Source organism: Misgurnus anguillicaudatus, chromosome 12 (genome assembly GCF_027580225.2).
Source record: "Misgurnus anguillicaudatus chromosome 12, ASM2758022v2, whole genome shotgun sequence".
In the NCBI taxonomy this organism is placed as follows: Eukaryota; Metazoa; Chordata; class Actinopteri; order Cypriniformes; family Cobitidae; genus Misgurnus; species Misgurnus anguillicaudatus.
This window is the reverse complement of record NC_073348.2, coordinates 8,561,554-8,576,341: the sequence shown is the minus strand read 5'-3', so window position 1 is coordinate 8,576,341 and position 14,788 is coordinate 8,561,554. Positions and strand designations below refer to the sequence as shown.

The following is a 14,788-nucleotide window of genomic DNA, read 5'->3' as shown; positions in this document are numbered from 1 at the left end:
TTAGGCACTGCGAAAGGCCTTTAAAGATTTGGTCAAGCTGTTCTAGGAAATATTATTTCTACAGTCTTTATACAGTTAGGTCCATAAATATTGGGACAGAGGCACTGTCGTAGTGTGCCCCAAGTGAGGCCAAGGAGAGGTGGTAGGAAGGCTTAGATCACACAAACTTCATTCCCAAGAGTTGTTTATTACAACATTATGACACAAGCGTGGCATGAGTGACAAATACAAAAAAGTGCAAAAAAAGAATGATCAACTACAAAACATTTCGTAACAAGGGCACTCAAATCAGTGCCAACTTTGTCAGTACCTCAACAAAGAAAAATGCTTTATGCAGCAAAAGCTAAGTTTAACACACAACCCTCCGTGTACAGGTGTACTGCCCAGACTGAGTTAAATAACCTAGGCAAATCTCACTAACAGTGAGCCCTACCAAATTCACGGATCACTGTTGCAACATTTTACATATACATAAACTGCACAATAGACAGCAAAATAAAGTACAATCTTCAACTACCCAACATTGGGAGTAAAATGTACTGCTATAAACAGCATCAAACAAGCATTGTCCATAAACCCAGACAAAAAGCAATATTCCTTTTTCCCTATATAACAAAATGGTTTGACCCGAATGAATAAATATGTGAGACAGTTTACCTGCCCTCCCTAAGGCGGAGTCACAAAACCAGGAAGTATTCGATGACGTTAGATTACGTTATCAAAACGTTTGTGCAACGTTGTGAAAATACGTATTTATAACGTTCAAAAAAACCGACATTTGGTCGTATTAAGTACGTCGGGAAATAACGTTATCACAACCTTTTCACAATTTGAAAAAACGTTTTTATAACGTTTTTATGTTTGCTGGGTATACATGTTGCACATGAACTGTAGCCTAAAAGGCTGTAGGTTCTGACACATCTGTCTTCCATTATTTTAGAGAAAAGTGTAGTAGATATCACAAACACGTTATAAAAACGTTTTTTTTCACGTTGTGAAAAGGTTGTGATAACGTTATTTTCCGACATACTTAATACGACAAATGTCGGGTTTTTTGAACGTTATAAATACGTATTTTTACAACGTTGCAAAAACGTTTAGATTACGTTATCAACGTTGTGAAAATACGTATTTATAACATTAAAAAAACCCGACATTTGGTCGTATTAAGTACATCGGAAAATAACGTTATCAAAACTTTTTCACAACGTGAAAAAAACGTTTTTATAACGTTTTTGTGTTTGCTGGGTTATTATTACCTCTTATGTAGTAGGCATACGTTACCTCATTCACCAGAAGCGGTATTCACCAAAACCCTCTGGTTTATATCCTTTTAGCTGAACCTTGCAGACTTCCGTGCATTATACCTCTTTGTTCTAGCTGCAACGTCGCTCTTCCATTAATTCGTCGTGAAGTATATTTAAAAGCAGGAAATTTGGGTTGGAAATAGCCAGCATTTTTAAGAGTGTATAGAAAACTACTTTTTAAAACACAGTTGGGCCAAATAAGAGACAAACTTATAAGATAATTTTTGTTACTATTTTAAAAACAATTTCTATGCAACGCAATCTTAACACATCTGTAATATATTAATAAATATATAATTAAATATACGATAAAATCAATAAATAGTATAAACAAATCAACAAAATAATCTGGAACTCATCTTTAAACACTGAGACATCACTGGAATAGAAACAAGCAATTTTAATAATAATTTATTGATTTAAATATCAATAGCCTACAATTATTTTTTAGAAATATGTATAAGAATAATACATGTATATATGAACAGAATGTAATGGACACATGTAATATTTTGATAAATTTGAAAAAGGTAACAATAAAATCAATAAATACTATAAATAAACCAACACTAAAAAACAGGAATTTTAAGAAACATTAAGATTTAACTTTTTTATATTTTACTGATACATTAAATTTAATATAATAACAAATTTTAAATAATAATAATCCTTAAAAATATGGAGAACAATAACGCTATATGCACACATTTAATTAATACATTTTAAATAAATAATGATTAAAAAGAGTAAATATTTAAAATAAACCAACAGTAAAACGATAAATAATTCGCCAAAACACCTTAACTCTCGTCCTCACTGTCTGAGTGCAATAGGGAGGGAGACTGAAATTCATAAATAAAATTAATTTAATTATAAAATTAGTTCTTTAACTACACAGCAAAATCTCCAATGTTAAATTACAACTGCTAGTGTATATATAATCAACACTGAGGGGCGGTTTCCTGGACAGGTATTAGACTAGTCCATCTAAAATAAATGTAAGAGCTGTCCAAACTGAAAACAACTTGCACGTATACATCTTAAAATAAGTTTTAAGATAATCCCTGTCCGGGAAACTGCCTCTGTGTTCATTTTACACTGGGGGTTGTGTAGAGAGGTCAATTTAATAAATTGTTTTTGTTCTCTACCTCAATGGTTAATGTGTGACGCAAAATGAAAACGTACCTTTGTAATCTGCGTCTGTAAAAGAAAAAGAAAAAGCATCCCATGATTGTTATTCACACTTTGTTCTGGTAGATCGTTTATCCACGCTAGAAAAAGCTGGCAAGTAGCCTATTGTGTATCACTGTGGTCGAGAACGTGTTTAGCTGGCAGAGCCATATACGGTTTTTAATTAACTCTTTCTCCACCAGAATTTTTTAAAAAGTTGCCAGCCAGCGCAAGCATTTTTATGATTTTCACAAAAGGTGTTTTATAATTGGGTAAGACCGCTTTCAAGTGGATAATAACGGAAATATGGATTGTCCTAAAAAAAACTTCATTGGCAGGGAAGTGTTTTCTCTTTATTGACGAAATAACTGAATGGCATAGCTTACAGTTCACCTAATGGGTCTGTGGCAGGTGGATATTATTTACGGTAACCACCTTTAAATGTATCAACGCATTAGTGGTTAATAGATTTGTAATTGCTTTTTAAATAGGGCCTAAAATTAGAACAACTATTCTCTTAAGACTATCCAATGAAATCTGAGCAAACGAGAAATATTCAAAAAAATGGGCATTGTCTATTAATTATATAATATTTTAAATAACATGGATTTTTAATTGTATCGACAAAAATAAATTTGTCTGATCGCCACAACTCGCGAGCAATAGCTTCCCGATCTTTATGAAAATAGACGAGGAAAAAGCCTACCTCGTCGTCCTCTTCAGCTTACGGCACGTGAGTCTTTAAAAAAACATAAGACATTGCACAAAAATTATGTCTAATTGCAAAACAAATGAATGAATCAGATGAGACAGATCTAAGAAGTGAGGACATTTCATAAATGGCAATTTTTAATTTCAATGGATTTTGTTTTCTATAACCCCACCGCTATACAACCATCACACACACATATTACTCAAGTTTTATATTGTGATTATATGTATGCTTGCAGATAGATAAGTTGCCTACCGTGAGATTCTTTGAGCCTTCACGTTTATGTGGGGCATGTTTTAAATACTCTGCAACTTCTCCGTGTATGGCCTGCATCTTGGCTGTTTTAAATGTTTGAAGGCATGCTCCTGAAAAGAATGAAAGAATATATATTCTTATACCCTACAGTGTATCAGAACAAGAACAATAAAAAATATGAAATATAGGAAAGAGAAATCGAATTCGAATAGGTATATTTTTTTCTAAATTTCCAAGTCTCAGTATTACTTGCACAATCTATTACAGTATTTTATTATACATCACAAATGAATGCAAAAGTACTGCATATACTAAATAAAAAGAACACATTATTTTTTTGTTTTATTTATTATTTTTTGTCATCAGCTCATTTGCAGAGAATCCAAGGGTGCTTCTCAATGTGCCTCCTCGCTTACATCCTGCCCGGAAACCAATCAAGCTCCGCCATCATGTATGATATCTAATTGTACTACGAGGAGTGAGGCTTCTTAGGAGTCATGAGTGTATCCTAAGTGTATCCTATGCAGCAATGTTTTATTAGGCTATAACGAAACCTGACGCACCTATAAATCTCCTCCCCCTTCACACCATCACGTCTTTAAACATGCATTTAATACAATCTTTTTATTAATCATAAAATTATTGTAAATGTAGACTCGTTTCAGGCAGAATTTAATATGCATGTATATATTATATAGACACATATATTCATTTTACAGCACTTTTAAGAATGTCTTTACCTTAGTAGGGATATGAACTCTAACTTAAATGTGAATTTAACTTTTTTAGTTGTTTATTGTTAAATATTTTGGGTTTTTAATGCACTTGATAATAGATAATGAACTTTATACAGATGAGAAATGAGGATATGCCATTTAACTTAATACTTCGTCTCCCTTGTCCTCGCGTCTTTTCGTCGCTTTGAGAAGAATTAAAATGGATGTACCGAGGGGCAATTTCTCCTGTAGATGGCGCTTGGCGTTAGGGATACAAAAGTATCTTTCCCGCGCTTCCAAACGTGAAACAAAGGAAACGTGGAAGGGAAAAAGACGTGTGCAGGTCTGTCAGAGGTCAAAGGAAGAGCAATGGCTCAGAGAGCATGAAAAATTTTATTCAGGTGAGCAAAATCAAGCATGTATAATTTAAATCATTATGTTTGCGAGAAACATGGTTATTGTTGTGTGCTGGGATTCCCCGCTGAAGCAGTGATCGACTGTTTAATTACTGAAATAAATGCACACTTTAATTACAGTAGTTTGCTTGTAAAAATCAATATTCTATTTTTTCATGATATGTCGAGAGCAGCCCATTAGAAGTTGATATAAACAGACTAATCTTACGTGAAACACATTATTTCTAAATGGGAGCTGCTGCACAAATGTACAGACTTTTCAGGTATGCCAATTAGCAATTGATAAAAAACGTAATGAACCAGGACGTTTTCAAGAGACATAATAAGTTAGGCCCAGATGCGTCATGCCATTTTTTGAGTGAAATGGATTTTGCATGCGATCTCCAAATCAAAGAAGCGTCCATTAATCAGTTACTTGTTTTTTAATCTGTTTAATATCGACAACATTATTAATTCTGTGCTGCATACTTGTCACTTTTCAGAGATTTGATTGTTACATTACATTATTCTGGTAGCAGGCGCTGCAGACTTAACAGGGCCGTCACAGACATCATCAGCATCTGAGTGCGCTCACGTTGCTGTTGCTACTGCATTTTGCTATCGGAAGAATTTAAACATCGCAAGAAACGCTCACAACATTCCCAAAACCTAGTACGGTAATGTGCAGCTAAACTTCTCTGTGTAAAATCTTGATATAATGCCAGAGTTCGCCTGGGTTCACGGGGGCGCGGAACCACACATGCTCACATATGAGGTAAAATTTAATGCAAATATGCATTCCTCTATATAAACAGATTTTTTTATCATTACTAAACATTAAAATCAATCACGTGAATATAGCTTATATAATTTTCGTTGTTTATATACTTTATGGATTTAAAAGTAAATATAGCATAACGCAGTTGTTGTGCAAATGCATTAATGGGACAATTAAACAAGTCATTTAACCGAAAGCAACAGGAGTGCAAACGTTACAACTTACCCTGTAGGTGGGGTTAATTGTAACAAACTGAGGGTTTGTTGTAACAACTGCTAGAAAATTTGGTTTAAACACAAATAATTCAATAAAATTCTGTCTATATACTAGTGGTGGATACTGTTTATACAGTATATCTGCTATAATGGATAGATATCCACACATTCATCCATCCATCCATCATCCTATGTGGTGGTTACAAAAATGTTGAAATATATGTGGTGTTATACATTTTTTTTTTGGAGATCAAAATTATAAATTTTATGCAACAATGTCTGAATATAAACCTGCATGCGCGCTCCCGAGCCACTCGCCTCTCGCCTCGTCTACTGACTTTGATAACAGACTGAAACGACCTCCTCCCAGCTCAACACAGACTCCAACACAAACTCCACATATTGTGAAGAAAAGTTATCTGCTGAAGTTCGTTAGGCAAAACGTGAATCGGATCAACTAAGGACAAAAACGCGGATTAATATTGGCAGGGCATATGAATTATGGAGAAACCTCCGCTTTGTTTTGGGTAAAAAAACGGATCCGGAGTTTGCTTCCATCCTTTTGGACAGGTAAGCTAACATTACTACAAAGCATGTCAAATATATTTCGATTATCTGCTTTAGTTTTTTAGACGTTATTTCTTTTTGCTAGCCTTCGCTTTAACGTGTTTGCCCAGCCGTCGTCGATCGATGACGTAAAACTGCGGACGCGTTTGTTTGCATGCGTCCGCTTTTTAAAAGTCTTTAAACTCGTACAGTCTGACATTGATGGAAACTGAGATTATACAGTGTGACATGGACTAAACTACGATATTGATCGCACAGTGTGGCAAGCAACAACCCTAAAGGACTATTTTAAATAGCACAGTATATACCGGGCTTTACTGTTAATACTGAAATTGTTCAGTGTAGTTCACTAATCGTTTTCTTTATCTTACCGTAAATGTACGTAACACCACATAACAGGCTAAATGCAGTCAATTAAACGTTGCAGTGGGAGTTTACCTGAGTTTCCAGCGTATTGTGTGATGCTTTCTCCGGTGTGTTAAATCTCAGTCTGGCCGTCGCTCATGAGTTCGAGAACGCGCTTGTAAACTTATTGGTTGCAATCTGAAACATCACCGCTAGAGGCCGCTGTAAACTACATACAGCGCCTTTAATATCTCCCCTCATCAGGTATGGACTATAAATGTCATAAAAATGCGTGTCTAAGATGTTAAAACATCACAGAGAAAAGTGTTATTGCTCAAATTGTTAAAGTTATTGTGTTTAGCACTTTAAAAGTTTGCTCTGTTCAACTTGTATATTACTCAGACTGAACACGTGCGCCATTCTAATGTGCTCATGCGGTTTTTGAGATAACGTGTTAAAAATGATATGTTTATATGCATTACATAAGTGCAGATGATAAAGGTTTAAAGGGAGATTGAAGTTGAAAATGTATTATAATAGTAAATACACACTTAAATCAGAGAACTATATACATTTATGTTCATCTTTTGTGTTAATTGTCTTGTATGAACAGTGTGATAAAACAATATGATGAAAAGAGTTGTTCAAATATAGTGTAAAAGAAATATGATTCTCTTGTTGTGGGCAATAGAGAAAGTGTTTGATGTAAGTTTCTATTTTCTTCTAATATATACCACTTGATGATGCTAAAGAAATACTGTCATTTTCAGTTTACCTTTAGTGAATTTATTCATGTTTATTTGAATTGATTACATTAATCAATGTGCCATATATAACAAAATGTTAACTGTTATATTTCATTCATGTTTATTTGTATTGTGTGAAATAATTCATGAGACACATGTTGCATTATTTGAATAAGTTATTGATTTGCTCAGAAATACACAGACTCCTTGTGAAGCAGCAGCTCCGTGCCTTGTGTGTGTCTTTTCTATAACATTAATATCTCCCCTCATCAGGTGTGAGGGTGCTACACCTACATCTAAACATCCGGTAACACTTTACAATAACAGTACATGAATAATCATGTACTAAAACATACATTAATAATCAGTTTAATATGAACTAATGATGAGTTAAGCTATTTACTAATCAATAACTAACCGTAACTATGTTATGAGTCATATGAATTCATGCATGAATTACACCCACCTTAACTACACATTAATACATGTTTGTTAGTTAATGCATTAATTAACACTTTGCGTACCACATATCAAACAAGCTCTCTAGAAGAACGAAAATAACTTTTGTTAATGCAAAATGTTTAGGTTTGTAATGCAAAACTGTTTATACATTTGCTCCTGCCGCTGAGCTAAAAACATTGAATGGCACTGGATGTCTTGCAACATTTACAGTTAACCTTAATCATTAAATGTGCAATTATGGATTAATAATTAAAATTAGTTCCACTGCTGCCATTAAGAGTGAAAGACGCTATTCTTTCTAAATTTAAATCAGTGTTAGCCTACAGACGATGGTTATTGTGTGAACTGGCTCGTCTTATTATCAAAATGCACATACAGTATCTGTCTTGTTCTTCTTTTAAGCCATTATTACCCCTTCCAAATTTCTGACCAATTTTCACATTTGCTCCTCTCCTTTAAAACCACCAAAAATTAGGATTTTGATGAGCTAAATTTGTATAGAATGTGTAATTGATAACTTTTTAACAATGTACCCCTCCAAGAAAAGTCATTGTGTAGGGCCTACACAATAATACATTAACAAGTCATTAATTTATGTTAGTTTAAGAGTAGTTAACGATGAGTTTATAATGATGTGCCCCCTCAAGTAAAGTCATGACCTAATCATACATTAACAAATCATGAATTTTTGTTAGTTTATGAGTAGTTAACGATGAGTTAATAATGATGTGCCCCCTCAAGTAAAGTCATGACCTAATCATACATTAACAAATCATGAATTTATGTTAGTTTATGAGTAGTTAACGATGAGTTAATAATGATGTGCCCCTCAAGTAAAGTCATGACCTAATCATACATTAACAAATCATGAATTTTTGTTAGTTTATGAGTAGTTAACGATGAGTTAGTAATGATGTGCCCCCTCAAGTAAAGTCATGACCTTATCATACATTAACAAATAAAAATATAAGTTACCCAGTGGCGGAGGCAGAAAGTGTTTTTGATAGGTGGGCATCTATACATCTGCGGGCCAGAAAAATTCACATACTTTTTTTAACTTGCGTTAATTGGGAAGATAAAATGACTGTGTTTTTTCAGTCAGTTTTGTACATTTTAAGATGGAATTACGTTATTCAGTCTAACTGTATTACAATCGGCCGTCTCTTAAACAGAAGGCTGCATCCTCCGGAGGTCGGATATGCAGACTGCATACGTCATTAAGCTTGGTTTATTTCAATTAAATAAGCATAACATTCGCAAGTCATAAGCATATTACAACGATTTACGATGAACTATTTAAGCATTGAGCATTTATTTAGCTAAACGCCTGTGACTTACCTAAGCACTGGTTCTGAAACATAGAGGACCCAGAAGCAAAAAATTCAACACTGCTTTATTGAAAATCAACTTAAACAGTCCAGTCGGGCCGTCGAGTCCCGAGCCACCAAGAGCGAGTTAACTTTAGTGTTGCTGGTGTACACCGTTTTTATTTAGAAGTCTTTTCTTTACCGCAGTGATCCACACATTCACGCGAATCTGCTACTCATTGCAATCTAACCTACCGCGCTCTACTTAAACCCGCCTCTTCCGCTCTAGATGACAGCAGCAATTGGTGGACGGAAAGCAAGACATTACAGTAATAAACCATATATTGTCACGGTCGGGAAACAAAGGAGACGAGGAAAACCCAAACGCAGACTAAAATAAAGAATACTTTAATATGAACAAACACACAGAACCAAAACACCCACGAGGGGGTAAAACATACAATAAACAGACACGAGAACTAACTAACTACCTAAACACTGAGAACGCTAAACTACATAAACTTACACAGGATATCAGGAACAGGAAACATTCAGGGAAACTTGCAGGGAACACAGAAGAATACCAACGCACGGAGGACAGGACAGAAGGGTATTAAATAGGGAGTACTAACAACATACACCTGTAGCTTAATCAAACATAAGGGAGCGGGAAACAATTCACGAACCCTGAGAGAAACGTGGACCGCGGAAGGGCCTGTCACACAACTCTCTCAGGGCAGACACGTACTGTCACAACCTAATCTCTCTCAAACTCGGATAAGACAAGAAATAGAGAGATCAGGTCATGACATATATTGCCAAAAGCGCAATTTGTTTTCTTTAGGAGCAATTCAAATTTTTTTGATAGTTCAAATGGTTGAAGAATTACGGTTTGAATGAAAAAACAATGTATTTCCATGAATCTGATTGGGTGGGCAAGCTGTTAATCCACCCGTAGATCCGCCCCTGGCTGAACGCTGATCCTGATACAATGTGAAAAATTAAATAAACAATAATTAAAATAACATCAAGATATCTTTCACAAATAAACTGGTATGATTGACGGTTTGATGGTCTTTATATGAACACTATACATTTGGCATTGTGACTTTGGTTAACATGTTTGTCATTTCTGAGGAATAGTCAGAATGATTTTAACTGAAATATTTTGACAGAGCCAAAAGCAGCAGACCACAAGTGCAACGAGCAAATGTACCACTTGCATTAAAAACACTTCATATAACACCAAACAAGACCAGTTTCAGATACATGTGTTTTGCAGAATGTAGCATTCCATATACAGTTTGCTTTGAGAACATGAGGAGAGGGGGATGAGAACGTGTGGTAGGGTGTGTGACGCTTCTCTTTGAGAGAGGTTTCAGTCTCACCCCATGGGGTAGTGTTCTTGGGGGGTAGATGTGAACTCTTTGAGAGAGGTTTCAGATGATAATTCAACAGGAATTAGGAAGCAGTTCCCTGCGGATTCAGCCATTTGCTGCTGGCTTTTGAAATACCTTTTGTCAGGGTTTGACACCACCTTACAACATCAGTAACGTTACCATGCGTGATTCAAAAACAAAAAGATAATTCTGCGCAATGCGCGGCAGCCCGCCAATCCCATGAAGCCGGCCACACCTCAAATCACTGAGGCACTATGGTTTAAAAGGATGTCGTGATTTTCGGAAATACAGTCAGTCAGGTGCAGAATGTACAGCGCCGTCAAAAGTTCAATGGGTTATCATCTCATATTTAAACATCAAATGTCAATAGATACCAGAGAGCAATATGACCATTAACATTACATCTTGACTGAGGTAAGAGGACGGCACGACACAGCTAAACGCTAAAATGATACAATTAAAGCTGCTTAATGTTATGAAGCTTGAGCTTTGACTGGGTGTGTTTAAAAGTGCGCTGTTTATGATGCATATCACAAAGGGAGTTAAACTTTCTTTTTTTTTTTAGATAACTTAGTGGAAGTCTTGCATTTTATGCACGTATGTTGAGACATAAAAAATACAACTAATATGCGCTTGTTAAACTTTTCAATTCTAAACAACTAAAATGAAATTTCGCAGACGCTTTGATGCTTTCAGCATCAGTCACTGTTTCAGTTCATCACAATAGGCTTCGGGTCTGGGCTTGGTGAATGCCAGTCAGGATCTTGCAGGCCTCATAGGTGCACAAATGGGCCCTGTTGTACTGTAAATGTTTGTCTATAGAGATTTCATGGCTGTATTCTTGATTTTATGCATCTATTAGTAACCAGTGTATCTGAAATAGCCAAAAACTATAATCTTGAGATAGGACCAACCGCAGAAGCACAGAAACATACGTCATGACAGTATGTGAGACTGACAGCCCCAGCCTGACAGTCTGAGGCCAGAAGTGGGGAGTTGTAATCTCAGACCGGAGATGGACGGAGAATTATTAAACGTTAAATCTATTAAAATGTTTTTTTTTTAATTCAAATCAAATGCTCAAGCTTTATTTTTTAAGATTTTTGTTAAATTTATTTTTATTAATTTATGACACATAAAAAATGGATAATAAACTATACATTTAACAAAACAAAAAAACTATTAACAGTTTTCTGTAGCAATTAGCAAATAACAATTCTTACGGTTTTTACACAAATACATAAATATAAAATATAATTCATCTCAAATGGCAAAAAGTGTATCAGTCATTCTGAAATCGCCCTATATATGTATGTGAAATATAAAATCACACTTTGATTTGTTAATTCAGGTGTGATGAAGGAATTTATGATTAAGTTATTTATTTTAAAGCACTAAGCGATATCTGAAACTGTTTGTCCACAACAACAAAGATCTAGATCCAGTTATTTATACTAGATGTCATGCTAGCAAATATCACAACCTTTGAAGCAAATTCATGACTGTTAATGATATACTGATGTAGTTGGCATTGACATTATCTACTTTTCTTTGTGTGTTCATTCCTTCCTCCACCTCCTGCCCCTCCCTCTTGCCTCTTCTTCCTTCCCTCCATTAGATCCTCCCACAACCACCACCACCACCATGCCCCCCACCACCCCTGTGCACCTCCTAACCGCAGACATCTCTGCCACAGAGCCTGGTTATAAGCGACGAGCGCTCATCACCTCTCCGACCCTGGCGCCTCTGCCGGAGGGTAGCCTGGGTGCCATTGTGGGCGGGGCCCTCTTCCTCCTGTTGCTGCTCATTCTGGCCAGAATTTATTACCAGTGTCAGCGTCAGACGTTCAGGGGCGACTGAAAAAAACATTTAGGAAATGCATCAGACTGCAAAAACGACACAAAGATTTTTTCCCTAAGATTATCAAACAATAACAAATTGTTTTGCTCTCATATGATGTGTGACACTTGAGTTACAGTGCACATCAAGGAGTTGTAAAAAAATAAGTAAAACTTTCAGTTAAAAAAATTTGTACAGGTTTCGAGATAAAATAAAAGATTCACAAAGAAATGTATTTGCAGTGTATAAATGATACCGTGGAATATGGTTTGTTTTAAAATAAAGCACCTTTTTCGGGGCCCTCTGTTGGCTCAGATCAGCTTTGTGTTGGTTGGAAGAGTGCGTGTTGAAGAGCTGGGTGTGACTGGTTGCTTCAGCTGCAGAACTGTTCCCTATGGGGGTCTCCTCCACTTCCCTGGAGGGCTTGAGCGATGTATTCCTCACGCCCTCTTTTCCTTTGCTGTGGTTAACCTACTTCATCTCAAAAGATCTCTTGTGCACCGAAGCTCATTTTCGGGAATATTTTGTGGGGAAAGCCTGCAGCTAAAAGCTTCCTGTGGATGAGGGGCTAAACTTCCTCTCAGACTTACCTAGGATAGTCCTAAAGCAGAGGGATTATGGGCTTGTTGATCCTTGTGTTTGCACTGGTGTTCTGTTGATCAGTGTGAGAGGAGATGAGGGTGTTGTAGAGGTTTTTTTTTCATAGTGTTCACTAAAGTTGGGTGTCCTGTTCATCAGCATTTACATTTATGCAATTTGCAGATGCTTTTATCAACATTTAGATTAAAATGCCAATATCATAGATGCATTAGATGCACTGTAAATTTCTTGGTTAAAAATACATTTATTTTTTTATGTACACTTCTTAATGTTAGACAATTAGCCACTTACCCAGTGTCTGTCAAATATTTGAACCAATACATACAGCGGGGAAAATAAGCATTTGACACATCAGCATTTTTAAAAGTACACAATTTCCACCAGATGTAGCCATCAAGCCAAATATTGAATTCATACAAAGAAATCAGAAAATTTAAGTATACAAGTTGAGTCATAATAAATAAAGTGAAATGACATTTATTGTGTCAAATACTTATTTTCCCCGCTGTAGATATAGTTATCGTAATGCACTTTTTCTCCTGTGAAATGCCATTAATTGAATAGCCCAGTAATCTAAACACAATTTACGCTCGATATCATCCCAGTTTCTGTCCTTATCTTTGAACAGTATCCTTAAAAATAAATAAATAACAATAATATGTTACAATGGTCAGCATACACAGAAAGAAGAAATATATTTATAAAAATACATCTACAGTATTAATACTCTGTTCAAGCTTGATCCTATATAACGTCATTAGATTATCTGACACATTTCAATACATTTTTAATCTCTTGATGACTGACCTGATTTTGCCAGCAGTATTATCTACAGACTGTCGGATTTTTGAAGACAGTCGGGAAACTGATGTCAGCAATTAACTGTCTAAGATCGCCTGCAAAAGACCCATTAAGGTCAAATCAAGCAGTTATTAAACAATTACATATTACCGCACAAACTAAACAATGCAACATATAAGTGCTATATCACAGGCATGAAAACGGGTCAGGGGTGAAAAAGGTGAGAAGGGCGCTCGAGGGGCGATGTGGCCTCTGATGGGGCCGCGAGGTGGGAGGACCCCTCCAGAATAAATATTATGGCCTCACTAGGGAACATGCTGTAACTTAACTTATTTATTCTTCAGGCATGTGATTGGCCAAGGACAAAAAAGAAGGAAGGAACGCAACATCCCTCCATGTGCGCAGAAACAAAATGCACATCTTAACATACGCAAAAATACATTATGACCTTTATTTCAATTATTTAATTCTTTCAAATTTAAAATGTAAACATTTAACTAGTGACAGAAACCATGTTTAATTAAATGGGTTGATAAATGTGGAAAGCTGTAACAAGTAGCATTCCCTTACTATTTTAAATCTGCAAATTTTTTTATTTTGCCATAATAATCTGACCATCAGTCGCAAGGCCATACAATTTTAAGTTGGCCTTGCAATAGGGTGGACCTGAAGGCCTACATCTAATTTAAAATTAATTAATTTTACAATATAGTACTGGTTAAATTAATTAAATTATGGTTTTTGAGTCATGGGTTGAATAATTTTCAGATAAGCAAAAAAGTGATGTGGGAAAATAAAATAAGAACAAATCAAGACATTACAAGCATATAAAATAGAAAAGAACAAAGTTACAAATAAAGTAAGATCTAACAGTATGGATTAGGTTGAAAAACAGTATCAAATTAACATAACACGGTTTTATTCTAAATTAAATATAATTGACAGCTGGCCCGCCTAATCAGAAATGTAAAAAATACTACTCTGTATAGTTAGACATGTATACTACTTCATGTGGTGTAATTTATCTATTGTATGTTATGTTAAAAACAGTAAAATTATAAGTAAGCCTGATAACTATTTAAAAACTATTAAAGCAGTTGAATGTTGCGTTATAATGAAATATTCCCCGAGCAGCTTTCAGCCATGATCACTTTGAGAACTTTTTTTGCAAGC

The 14,788-nt window shown here is 35.4% G+C and overlaps 1 long non-coding RNA gene across 1 annotated transcript; it reads right to left on the bottom strand.

Annotated features, from left to right (window-relative positions):
* Positions 1-1,896: 1,896 nt before the first annotated feature.
* On the bottom strand, positions 1,897-14,484 carry LOC141368995 (uncharacterized). The gene is made up of 6 exons (XR_012372433.1): positions 12,503-14,484; positions 12,103-12,231; positions 3,445-3,554; positions 3,184-3,216; positions 2,493-2,507; positions 1,897-2,149 (listed from the first exon to the last, which is right to left on the bottom strand). It is a non-coding gene; the product is annotated as an uncharacterized lncRNA (long non-coding RNA).
* Positions 14,485-14,788: the final 304 nt, after the last annotated feature.